Here is a 12,087-nt window from a genome sequence, read left to right as displayed (position 1 = left end):
TGTTGAACAGTAAAGCTCTTTGAGGGGTTGGAATTAATCTTTAACATGAGGAATAAATGTTGCGTGGAAGAGTTACTTTTTGGATAACCAGTTCTTGCAAAGAGTCTACTGGACCTTAGTCTCTGGAGAATTAAAATCTCGATCTAGATGTAGAGTTTGCTGTGATGAAGTTGGCAACAGCCTGTTTTCCTCCTCTTTTTTTTTGGAATGGAAATCATCGTAGGACTGAATTCTCTTTGCTGAGGTCGGAGGACAGCTCTGCTCTCAGTCGGCTGTCTCGGTCCTTTCTGGCTGGGGAAGGATCTGACGTCTCCTTCCCCCGCTTCTTCCTCTCCCTCCCCTGCCAGAGATCTCCTTTGTTTATTCGTGGATGGCTTGTAGGTGACTCTCCAGTGTTGTGCTGAAATCTTGAAAGGTGGGAATGCTGTGTCTTGGTCCGTGATTTCTGCCCCAAACCCGTTACTTAAAAAATCATAGTGTATATTCCATTACCTTTTTTTTTTTTTAATGGAATCTCCGCAAGTGCAACCTGGATAAATATTATTTAAATTTTATCATTCCACTGTCGGCTCACCTGTGAAAGTACACGTTTATTTTGATCTGTACAGTTTTTGCGAAGATTGTATGATACTTTTATTCTTCTGTTCTTATGTGAGTATTTTCAAAACTTTGCCTCATTCAAGTGTATGAAGTTCTTGGTGATATGAATTAGTGTTTGATTAAAGGTAACCTTTTCCCCCCTTACTTGGTTTGACAAAGTATCTAATAAGACTCCGTTTTCTATTCTTGGAATGTATGTATATGTTATATATTACCGTTTTTCTTTAGTTAGCTAGTTATCCATAATGTGTATATATGTATCTACACAGCTGCAGTTAGTCTAAAAGTTTTATTACTCAGCAGATATTCTGATTTCTTCTGTCAAAAATAAGCACTGGTGTGCTGTAAATTCTAGTAAGTAGTCAGGAATGTAGTTAATGGAAGCCTAGGTATTTCTGATTGGCCTAGGTAGATTTGTATAAGTTCTAAATAGACTTATCTTTTTCTCTACAGGAAGTTTTCTTATTTTCTTAATATGTTTTCTTTAGGTGAATCAAAAAGGGTCCCAGGAAACCTGTGAATGTTGAAGAAAATTCGTCTGTGAATTTTTGGTATTCGAGGAGGAGTCAGTATTTATATTCATCTTTTAAACTGGGAAGATTTATGTTTTATTTTAAAACTTCTTGATATTTACAATGAATGGACACAGTGATGAAGAAAGTGTTAGAAACAGTAGTGGAGAATCAAGGTAAGCACTTTATTATCAAGTATTTATTATGAAGAGAATGGAAAACTTGTGTGACTCTTTTTAGTTTTCTTAGTAGATGGCAGTTTTCAGGTTCAAATTCTTCCTCTTAGGTATCCAAACAGTAAAAAGTTTCTAATATAAAGAGCTTTGTTGATAATACAGGTTTTAATTATTTTTTTCCTTTGAGATACACAAAGAAGAATTTAAGTATAGAAGTTTGGGTTACTTAAATCTCCTTGGAGGTATATATTGTTTGGGTTAATAACTGAAGCTAGAACAAGTAGGAAAAGAGATTTAAATTGATTTGACTGTTAGTGCACTCTCTAAATAAAGGCAATAAGAATTTCTTTCCTCATCTTTTTCTGGCATTTTATCTTCTACCTGTGCTGTCCAATATAGTAGCCACTAGCCACATGTGGCTGTTTAAATGTAAATTAATTAAAATTACACAGTATTCAAAATTCAGTTATTCAATCACACTAGACACATTTCAAATGCTGAATAGTCCCATGTGGCTAGTGGCTACCATGATGGACGGTGCAGATAGAAAACATTACTATCACTACAAAAAGTTCTTTTGGACAATGCTGATCTGGATATTTGTTAAAGTATTGTTGCAACTCTTTTTTCCTCCTATTTTCTTTAATTTGAGTTTTAATTATATATGAGTGAGTTAAGAGTTCTTACTTGGGCCATGTCTTTTTAAGGAAGATATAGTTTATGGGAATAAGCCATATTAAGCTATTTTAATGTGAAAGAAGCCTCTTCAAATACAAAGACTCTTTAAATTCTTCTGTAGCCCCCAAATTTTGAGTTATCTGCATATTAATAATAAAGTCCATGTAGTTATATATACTTATTGTATGTAGAGATCAGGAATATGGACATTGGAGTGAGACTGCCTGGTTACTTATCCTGGTTCTACTTCTGGTTAGCTCTGTGAATTAGGACAAACTATTTAACCTCTGGGGCCAGCCCCATGGCCTAGTGGTTAAGTTTGGTGTGCTCTGCTTCAGTGGCCCGGGTTCAGTTCCTGGGCACCGACCTACATCACTCATTGGTGGCCATGCTGTGGCGGTGACCCACATACAAAATAGAGGAAGACTGGCACAGATGTTAGCTCAGGGTGAATCTTCCTCAAGCCAAAGAGGAAGATTGGCAACACATCTTAGCTCAGGGCCAATCTTCCTCAGCAAAAAAAAAAAAAAGAGAGAGAAAAAGAAAAAATTAACCTCTGAGGCTTTGATTTTTGCAGTTTTGAAATGGGGATTACGGTATTATTTATCTTATTTGAAGTTGAGGATTAAGTGAGATGCTACATCTCAAGGTCTTAATATAGTTCCTGATATAATGAGCACTCAATATTTGCTTATTATGATTAGCATTATGTTTTATGTAACATAGGGTACTAGATAACTAAAACATTAATTATAGTGATAGAGAAATGTGATGGACAAGAAACAGGAAAGTTTTGGCAGTTAGGAGGGTTTCAGAAAAAATGTTGGGGTAGAAAATGAAGCAGTGGTATATGTATTTGACCTGAGACTTGGGATTTTCTGGTCATTCTAGGAATACTTGAGTTTATCAGCTTTCACAGGTGCACTGTTTGGGTAACAAGAACATCATAGAGAAGAAGGAGTAGTTACAGAAAGCAGCATGATTTAGCAGAACACGTGTTGGTCTGGAGTTACAAAACCTGAGTTGACACCATCTAACTAGTTCTCTGAATGATTTCTCAACTGTAAAGTAATTGAGTTGAACTAAATGATTTTGAAGTTTCATCCTATCACTTTTACAATGTGTAATAAAATTTTAGATAACAGAGTTTCTGGTGATTCTAGTCAAACTCTGTTATCTAAAACTTTATGAATCACCAGAGTTGAGAGGTAAATTAGAAGACTTTTGAATCTCAGTTTTGATTCAGATCTCTACAGGTATATTGACTATAGTAAGTGAATAGGAGAGTCACACTGTCCCGCATTGTCTTATTCATTAGTGAACAGTGAAATGGTTGATAGGTAGAAATACCTAGAGGAGACACAGGAACAAAACTACCTGGAAAATAGGAAGTAAGCCTCTTGAGAGTAAATCCTCTTGTTGAGTATGCGGAGAGATCGCGTGCTGTTATGTTCTGACCGCTTACCTCTTCGAGTAATCTTTTATATATTTTACTGCCATATCTAAAGCAAAGGTGAGTAGTAAGTCAAATTAGATGGTATAGTTGAAAAAAGTTAAACCCTGTGAAAGCAAATTTACTTACAGGAGTCTTTTATAATGCATACTCATTTAAAATAATTGCAAAGCATATTCTGTAATTATTCTGAGTCACCATTTCTACCATACAAGGTATGTGCTTCTGAGAAGTATGATTGTCGAGTTATCTAATTCTTTCAACTGCCTTGGTGTTTGTTTATCAGGAAGAGGAAGACCTGCTTCTATTTTGCTTTCATTTTCTTCCTTACTGCTGTTATGCTATCCTTTTCCTTTGCTCTACTGTCATTGTTACTAACCCTGAGACCCCCTCCCCAAAGCTTTTATAACAGGGCAGTACAGAGAAGGGAGATTGTGCCTAGTTAGTTAAAAGAGTGAGGAGGTGAACTTTGCAGACATAGGGATTTTCTTGCAAACAACAAAAGTTTCAGTAACTATGAATGTTAATATAGAGTGATGAGAAGAGAAATATGCTCTCCTTTTAAAATTAATATACACTGTAAATAGTTTTTAAAGTAAAATTTGATTTTTATTGGCTAGAATTTTTAAATGTATTTTTGCTGTAGCGTTTCTTTTTTCCTTTATGAAAATGAAGCTTATGAAATGAAATAGACTTAAGAAGTCATTTAGCATTTTTGGTTGGTATAATTAGCTTTCTACTAAAAAAAATGGTTTTTTGATTCTTTCCATGTAGAAAGCTCTCTATAACCATTGACTGAAGGGAAGAAGAATACATAGGAAAATGTGTCTTGGGCTGTGCTATAACGGACAGTTTTGAAACTTTTTTATTAAGAAATCTGGGTCAGGATGCACCTGTACGTCAGTTTCAACTCAGCACAAAGTTTATTATGTAACTGAAGTTAAGCTTTCTGAAGATACTATTGGAAGATTTCAGAGCATCAGTTCCTCACTGTGTGGATGTGTTGTTATTTGCAACCAAATTTTTCAAATCCTGGGTAGATATTTTTTATTTTAAAATTATCTTGAATGATGATTTACTCCAGGACTAGATTTATGGGTAAAGACCAGAAATATATTATCATATTTTGCTCATTTTTGGATGATTGATACATGCTTAATACTCAGAAGAATTTCTCTGCTTGCCTGTAGATTAAATTTTTAATAATATGTTTGTCCATGTAAATTTGAGAATTTATTTGAATGACTTTAATTAGTCTCTATCTATTATGCTCTTGAAAAATTCTTACAGGGTGAGGAAGGTTGTTAGTGATGTGCTGTAATGGTCTCAACCATTTAGAATTAATCTCTAGCTGGCAATGGAGCTTTGTGGACTGTAACACTTCAATTGCCTTGGCTTATAGAAAATATTTTAATTATCATTTTATGGTTCAAGAATCTTTGGATCTCAACTTGTAAAGTGTTCTGGGTAGGCAGTGAATAGGGACTATGATCACTGGAAATGTTCTCAATGAAAACCTCCTTTTTAGAAATTCAGAGTTTTAAAGGCTTTTTAGAGGCTTTGAGAAGCCCTAGAGCCTCAATGACCTGTGACATTTAAGGAAAACCGATTCAGAGTTAATTTGAACACAGGGCACGGTTTGCACCATGGATCTGTTAGTGTCCTGTTGAATTCTACTATGGTATACTGTGTTTGGAAACATTGTATTTATGTATACACATACCAGAAAGATTTCTTGCCATCAAAATCAGTTAGTTTCTTTCACTAAATAAATTTGAACAGTTTTTAAAGTCAATACCAGTTAAAATGGTGTTTGCTGAGCTTATTTTGCAGTTATCTCAGAGTTTTAAAAAAAATGTCATTTTTTAAATTTCCAAAGTTTGTGTTAAGAAACATTTTAAGGAGGATGGGAAAGTGTGAAATCACAAAGCCAGAATGGCTAGAAATCATTGAGTTAAGGAAACTGGTTTTTAAAATTTTCTGTGATGTCATTAATTGCAGGAAAGTATGACTCTTTTACATCTCATTTTTGTTATTCTCTATTTCTCAGTTCAGTATGTGCTTTCTTCATCTTTTCCTGTTTTTTCTCTCAAATATCCTGTATATGCTACTAAATCTAAGATCATCTAAGATCGCTTCTTATCCTTTGAAAACTCAATAAATCGTTAAGCAGGAGCCTTAATAATAGGATACTCTGTTTCCAAGCAGAATTTACCTAATTAAAATTTTCACATAATTTCCTAGGATTGTGGTTAATCTAGGTTACTGTAAAGTATTTAGGCTTTTTTAACTGATAAGGCTAAGAGAATTGTATATGACTTGACTTTGCAAGACATTACTTTTATCTACATAGGTATGAGATAATGTGGGGGCAAACATTAATGTGTAGTTACCCCTTTTTTATACAGTAGCCTCCCCTCATCCACGGGGGATGTGTTACAAGACCCCAAGTGGATGCCTGAAACTGCGGATAATACAGAACCCTGTATATACTATATTCTTTCCTATGCATTCATACCTGTGATAAAGTCTAATTTATAAATTAGGCACAGTAAGAGATTAACAACAACAATAATAAAATAGAACCATTATAACCATATACTGTAAAAATAGTTCTGTGAATGTGGTCTCTCTCTCTCTCAAGATACCTTATTGTACTGTACTCACCCTTCCTCTTGTGAGGATGTGAGATGATACAATGCCTACATGTTGAGATGAAGTGAGGTGAATGATCTAGGCATTGTGATGTAGCGCTAGGTTAATATTGACCTTCTGACAATACATGAGGAGGATCATTGAGCCATGATGATGTTGATGGTTGGATGTCATAAGCAGATGATGTCCATGGTTGTTAGAACACAAGCACTGTGATACTGCGATAGTCAATCTGATAACTGAGATAGCTACTAAGTGACTAATGGGCAGGTAGCTTATGCAGCGTGGATACGCTGGACAAAGGGATGATTCACGTCCCAGGTGGGATGGAGCGAGATTTCATCATGCTACTCAGAACAGCACGAAATTTAAAACTTACGAAGTTGGGAATTTTCTATTTAATATTTTCAGACCACAGTTGACTGCAGGTAACTGAAACTGTGGAAGGCAAAACTGCATATAAGCGGGGAAGACTGTACTGTTGAAATAGTTGCTTATTTAAGATCTTGACGACTGGTGGGTTACATATGATATAGTTGGGTTTAAAAATAAGAGTATTTTTTGTGATGAAGAGATAAAGAATAGATGGAGAAAACTTTTTTGTATTTTTTTAAGGAAAATTTAAAAACATGCAGAAATAGAAAAGTTGCAGCCCCAATTTCGGTCCTTGGACCAGCAGCATTGGCGTCACTTGGGAGCTTGTTCAAAATGTAAAACCTTGGCCCCTACCCCAGACCTTCTGAATCAGAATCTTCATTTTAACAAGATTCTCCAGTAATTCGTATTCATATGAAATTCATACGCATATATATGAAGCGGTTCATTCAGCACCTTGCCGCTTTTTTTGTTACTGATGTTGTTATACATCGTTTTTATTTTCTGGGAACTCCCAAAGAACAGTGTCATAGGCCCTGCCATCAAGAGGCTGGGTACATTTCATTGCTCTAGAAACAATAATGCAACCAATAATCATTGAGCTCTTAACTCTGACTGAGCCAGGCATGGTGCATTATGTGAATGTATCACAGTTCATCCTCACAAAACTCCTGTGATGTTCACAGTATTATGAGTCCCATTCTCTAGAAGGAGAAACCAGATTTATAACCATTAAAAAAAATAAAATAAAAAAAAAGCTATTGGGGCCAGCCTGGTGGTGTAGTGGTTAAGTTCACATGCTGTCCTTCCGCGGCCCAGGGTTCGCAGGTTCGGATCCTGGGCGCAGACGTATGCACCACTTATCAAGCCGTGCTGTGGCAAGTGTCCCACAGAAAATGGAGGAAGATGGGCACAGATGTTAGCCCAGGGCCAGTCTTCCTCAGCAAAAAGAGGAGGATTGGCAGCAGATGTTAGCTCAGGGCTAATCTTTCTCACCAAAAAATAAATAAATTTCAAACTTCACTTGGATTTCATTGACTTTTCCATTAATGCTCTCTTTCTATTCCAGGATTCAACCCAGGGTACCATGTTATGTTTAACTGTCAGCTCTCTCCAGTGTCCTCTGTTCTGTGAGAGTTTCTTAGCCTTTGTTTGATTTCCTTAACAGTCATCAGAAGTACTGGCTAGGTGTCCTGTAGAATGTCCCCCAGTTTGGATTAGTCTGATATTTTTGTTAGGATCAACTAGGGTTATCAGTTTTTAGCACGAATATCACAGAGATGAAGTGTTCTTCCAGTCACATCGTATGGGGAGCATAATATCCACGTGACATTACTGTTGATGATAACGTCCATCACTTGGCCAAGGTAGTATTTGCCAGGTTTCTCCGCTGTAAAGTTACTGTTTGTTTTTCCCTTTCCGTGCTGTATTCTTTGGAAGCAAGTGACTGTGTCTGGCTCACTCTCAAGGGGGTGGAGGGAGTGGAAATTAAGTTCATCTCCTGCTGGGAGGGAGTGTCTACATATATTATAATGGAATTCTTCTGTAGAGAAGTCATTTCTCCCCCGTTTAGTCACTCATTCATTTATATAAGCATGGACTTATGTATATGTATTTTATACTTTGGGCTATAATCCAATGAATTTATTTTGTTGCTCAAATTGTTCTAGCCTTGCCCATTGTGAGCTTTCTGTCGAGTTGGCTTCTGTGTCCTTTTGACACATTCCCATTCTTTTGCCCTCGAGTCACTCATTTCTCCAAAGAGCTCTGGTCCCTTTTATTGGAGAAAAGGGTATTAGAAAGCAGATTTGGGTGCGGGGTATGCTCATTCCTACTCAGGTGTCACTACTTCTAGGCCCTCTCAGCAGACAAAGCAGACAGAGCTAGTAACATATGTATATATAGTAAACCACGTATATCGGCATATCTGTAGTTCTTTCTGTGTCTGTCCATCTGTATACATATTAAGGTAAACTTGAGTTTGTACTGATGTCTCCAGCTATAATCCTGAACTACAGGATTCATCCTAACCTTCCTTTCTTGCTCCTTTATAATTTCTATCTCCAACAGAGAAACCTGGTTCCCACCATCCTCTACCTACCATCCATACTCTTCACCCTCAGCATATGGGTAAAGCAGTTGCAGAATTTCTAGGCTATTCTCACAGAAGAAACAAATTTACCAACTAGAATACAGTGTTTACATACAGTGTACAGTTCCTATTATATTTAGCCTTACAGTTTCTAGTCAAAACACCCGTTTTCCAAAGTTACTCAAGTTAGCTTCTGCCCCCCAACCCCCTTCAGTATGGTGATATCATAAATTTATAATAATGTTAGATTCATTTGTCACAGTTTGCATTCCATCCTGGGATACTCAGTCACATGGGTTGATTTTTTTTTAAACTTGCACGTATTACATACACTCTGTGCTACACAGTTTTGTGGGCTTTGACAAATGCATAGAATCATTTATTCTCCGCCACAGTACTGTCAGAATGATTCCGTCATCTAAAAGTTCCCCTGTGTGTCCCAGATTTATGGAATCAAAATTTTCATTGTAACAATATTCCCAGGAGATTTGTATGCATATTAAATTCATATGCATATATATGAAGCTATTCACCTGGAGTCATTCAGTATCTTGCCAGGCGCACACCAATGCACCACTTACCAAGCCATGCAGTGGCAGGCATCCCGTGTGAAGTAAAGGAAAGATGGGCATGGATGTTAGCCCAGGGCCAATCTTCCCCAGCAAAAAGAGGAGGATTGGCAAGGGATGTTACCTCAGGGCTAATCTTCCTCACAAAATAAAAAAAAAAAAAACCAGTATGGAGATTCCCCCCAAAATTAAAAATAGTAGTACCATATGATCCAGCAATTGCACTTCTGGATATTCATCTGAAGAAAACACAAACACTAATTTGAAAAGATATATGTATCCTATGTTAATTGAAACATTATTTACAATAGCCAAGATATGGAAGCAACCTAAGTGTCCATCGATAGACGGACACTTCTATATACCATAAAGAAGTTGGGGGGGATATATATATATATATATATATATATATATATATATACACACACACACACACACACAAGGAATATCACTCAGCCATAAAAAAGAATGAAATCGTGCCATTTGCAACAATATGGATAGACCTAGAGGTATTATGCTAGGTGAAATAAGTTAGAGGAAGACAAATACTGTATGATTTCACTCATATGTGGAATCTAAAAAACAAAACAAATGAACAAACAAAACAAAACAGAAACAGACTCATAGATACAGAGAACTGGTGGTTACCAGAGGGGAGGGAAGTGGGGGATTGGGCAAAATAGGTGAAGGGGATTAAGAGGTGCAAACTTCTAGCTATAAAATAAATAAGTCACGGGGATATAAATATACAGCATAGGGAATATAGTCAATAATATTGTAAAATTTTCTATGGTGACAGATGGTTACTAGACTTACTGTGGTGATCATTTCATAATGTATATAAATGTCGAATCACTGTGTTGTACATCCGAGACTAACATAATAATGTATGTCAACTATGCTTCAATAAAAAACCAAAAAACAAAGTTGATAGGCACTATAGATGTCATCTGACTGATCTGTTTTCTTGATGCCAGTACCACACACTGCCACCAATGAATAAAACACTTACAATCAGACTCAGAGAAATACACATTGTAGAAAGCAGGAACATGGAATCCTATGTTGCCATGACAACAAGAAGATAATTCCATTTCAAAAGGATCACCAGCTCCTGTATGAAAAATAAACTTCTCTTCCAAGCAAGGTTTTTTAAATGTTGCATGCAGGAAGGAAAGTATTGAACATCTCACTCCAAATAACTGATTACATCCTTTGGTACCATCAGTACCAACTACAACCAATATGAAAAAGCCACTTTGCTTTCTCCAGGTGTCCCTAAAATGTGAGTGCCAGCAACAGAATGAAACTTCCAGATAGCATATCATTCCCTCTGCCAGGGAATAAAGTAGCTTTTCCTTGAATAGTAACAATCATGCAATCTCAGCAATCTCCTCAAAATGAAATGTTTTGATCTAATAAACTAACCTTATGAATAAACTCATATCCCAGAAGTCTTGCTGTTTTAAATAAATACACCCTTAAAAATTACATGACACTGATGTTCTTTGAGGCTATGTGATAGTAATATTATAGATATAGATTACTTTAGAATTACAAGTAACCCTACAGATCATTCAGTCCAAATTCTTCACATTTTGGATTAGAAAATTGAGACTCAGAGATGCTTAGTGACTCAATCAATGCCGCAAGATGAATTAATACTATTTTGTACTATTATACTGTTTTTGTACTACTGCAGCATTGATACTATGTTTATACTGTGCAGTGTTTTCTATTAAAAATAATCAAAGTACCCACACTTCCAGCAATTACTTACATGAGCAATACTGTAATCTCTAAGGATACTTTAAAATATTTTGCCAATATTATACTTCAGCATGTAGAAGTAACTTCTAATGTAATCTTTTTAACTGTAAGGAGTTAACGAAAGAATAAACTGATGTGTTTCCAAATCTTCCTTGTCCTTTACTGTCTTTTGAAAAACTGGTACTGTAAAACTTCATCAAGTTTTTATTAATTGTAAAAAAACTATCTTATCTAATGAAAAGTGTCCATTATTATATATCTAATTATAAATATAGTATAATTTTAAGTGTATGGCTTTATTATCCAGTTGTTTACATTAACTGAGCTACTCAACATTACAGTCCTACTTTAATGAATAGATAAAAATAATTTTAATTAAATTATTGAAGTACCTGAAATCTAATTTATATACTTATTTCATAAATAGCAATTATACTATATTAAGTTTAGAGTGTTTCTAAACTTTTAGGCTGAAAATAATTATTTTGCCTAATTAGGTAGATATGCCATTGAAATTTCACTTACTATTAATTTTCTTAGCAAAATTTTCATTGAAAACATAAAGGTGAATTTCAGTTAAGCCCCTCTTCAAATTAATATTCATTCATAATTAATGAAATTTGAAATAAAATATTTTATATGTTAATAGTGACAACATTTAAATAACAAAAAATTAAGTGTGCAGGAAAATATTTATCATGATATTTTCTAAAATGAAAAGAATAGGGAAGCTTGAAGAAAAGAGCTTACAAACAAATATATCCTTTTCCACCAGCCCCTTGTCAACCTTAATTACTTTTTAAGCCTTAGCATTACAAAATAATCAATTTAGAAAATAGACCTATCAATATTCTGCCCCAAGTAATTCTTCATACATTTTAGATAAAGGTAGAAGAGCAAAACTACAGAGAGAGGCAAATATATAGACTGATATGGTATGAGCTTCCTTCCCATCTTTTCCGGCCACCAGAACCTTCCCTTTCTGAACTTTTCATTTCCTCTGTAAATGTCGACCAACCTTAACAGTCTGATCATAAGACGGACCAACTCCCTCCCAGATTCCCCCACCACCGCCACCAGAAAATGCTGAAAAGGAGATTCAGTCTTACTGCCACTATTGGCCATACATTAGGAACAAGACCTGAATAAAAGCAGAAGCAATGGGATACCTACCAGTCAGCTCATCCCCTGTGCCACCATATCTAAT

At 35.6% G+C, this 12,087-nt stretch overlaps 1 long non-coding RNA gene across 2 annotated transcripts in view; it reads left to right on the top strand.

Moving 5' to 3' along the window:
• The first annotated feature begins 667 nt into the window (after positions 1-667).
• The window catches only part of LOC131402644 (uncharacterized), a 33,941-nt gene continuing 22,521 nt past the window's right edge, over positions 668-12,087 (top strand). For both annotated transcript variants that reach the window (XR_009218847.1, XR_009218846.1), the window contains exons 1-2: positions 668-793; positions 1,089-1,288. This is a non-coding gene — a long non-coding RNA (uncharacterized LOC131402644). The remainder of the gene's footprint in view (positions 794-1,088; positions 1,289-12,087) is intronic.

Source organism: Diceros bicornis, unplaced genomic scaffold (assembly GCF_020826845.1).
Source record: "Diceros bicornis minor isolate mBicDic1 unplaced genomic scaffold, mDicBic1.mat.cur scaffold_200_ctg1, whole genome shotgun sequence".
Classification (NCBI taxonomy): Eukaryota; Metazoa; Chordata; class Mammalia; order Perissodactyla; family Rhinocerotidae; genus Diceros; species Diceros bicornis.
The sequence above is the reverse complement of the archived record's forward strand: the minus strand, read 5'-3'. Positions and strand labels throughout refer to the sequence as shown.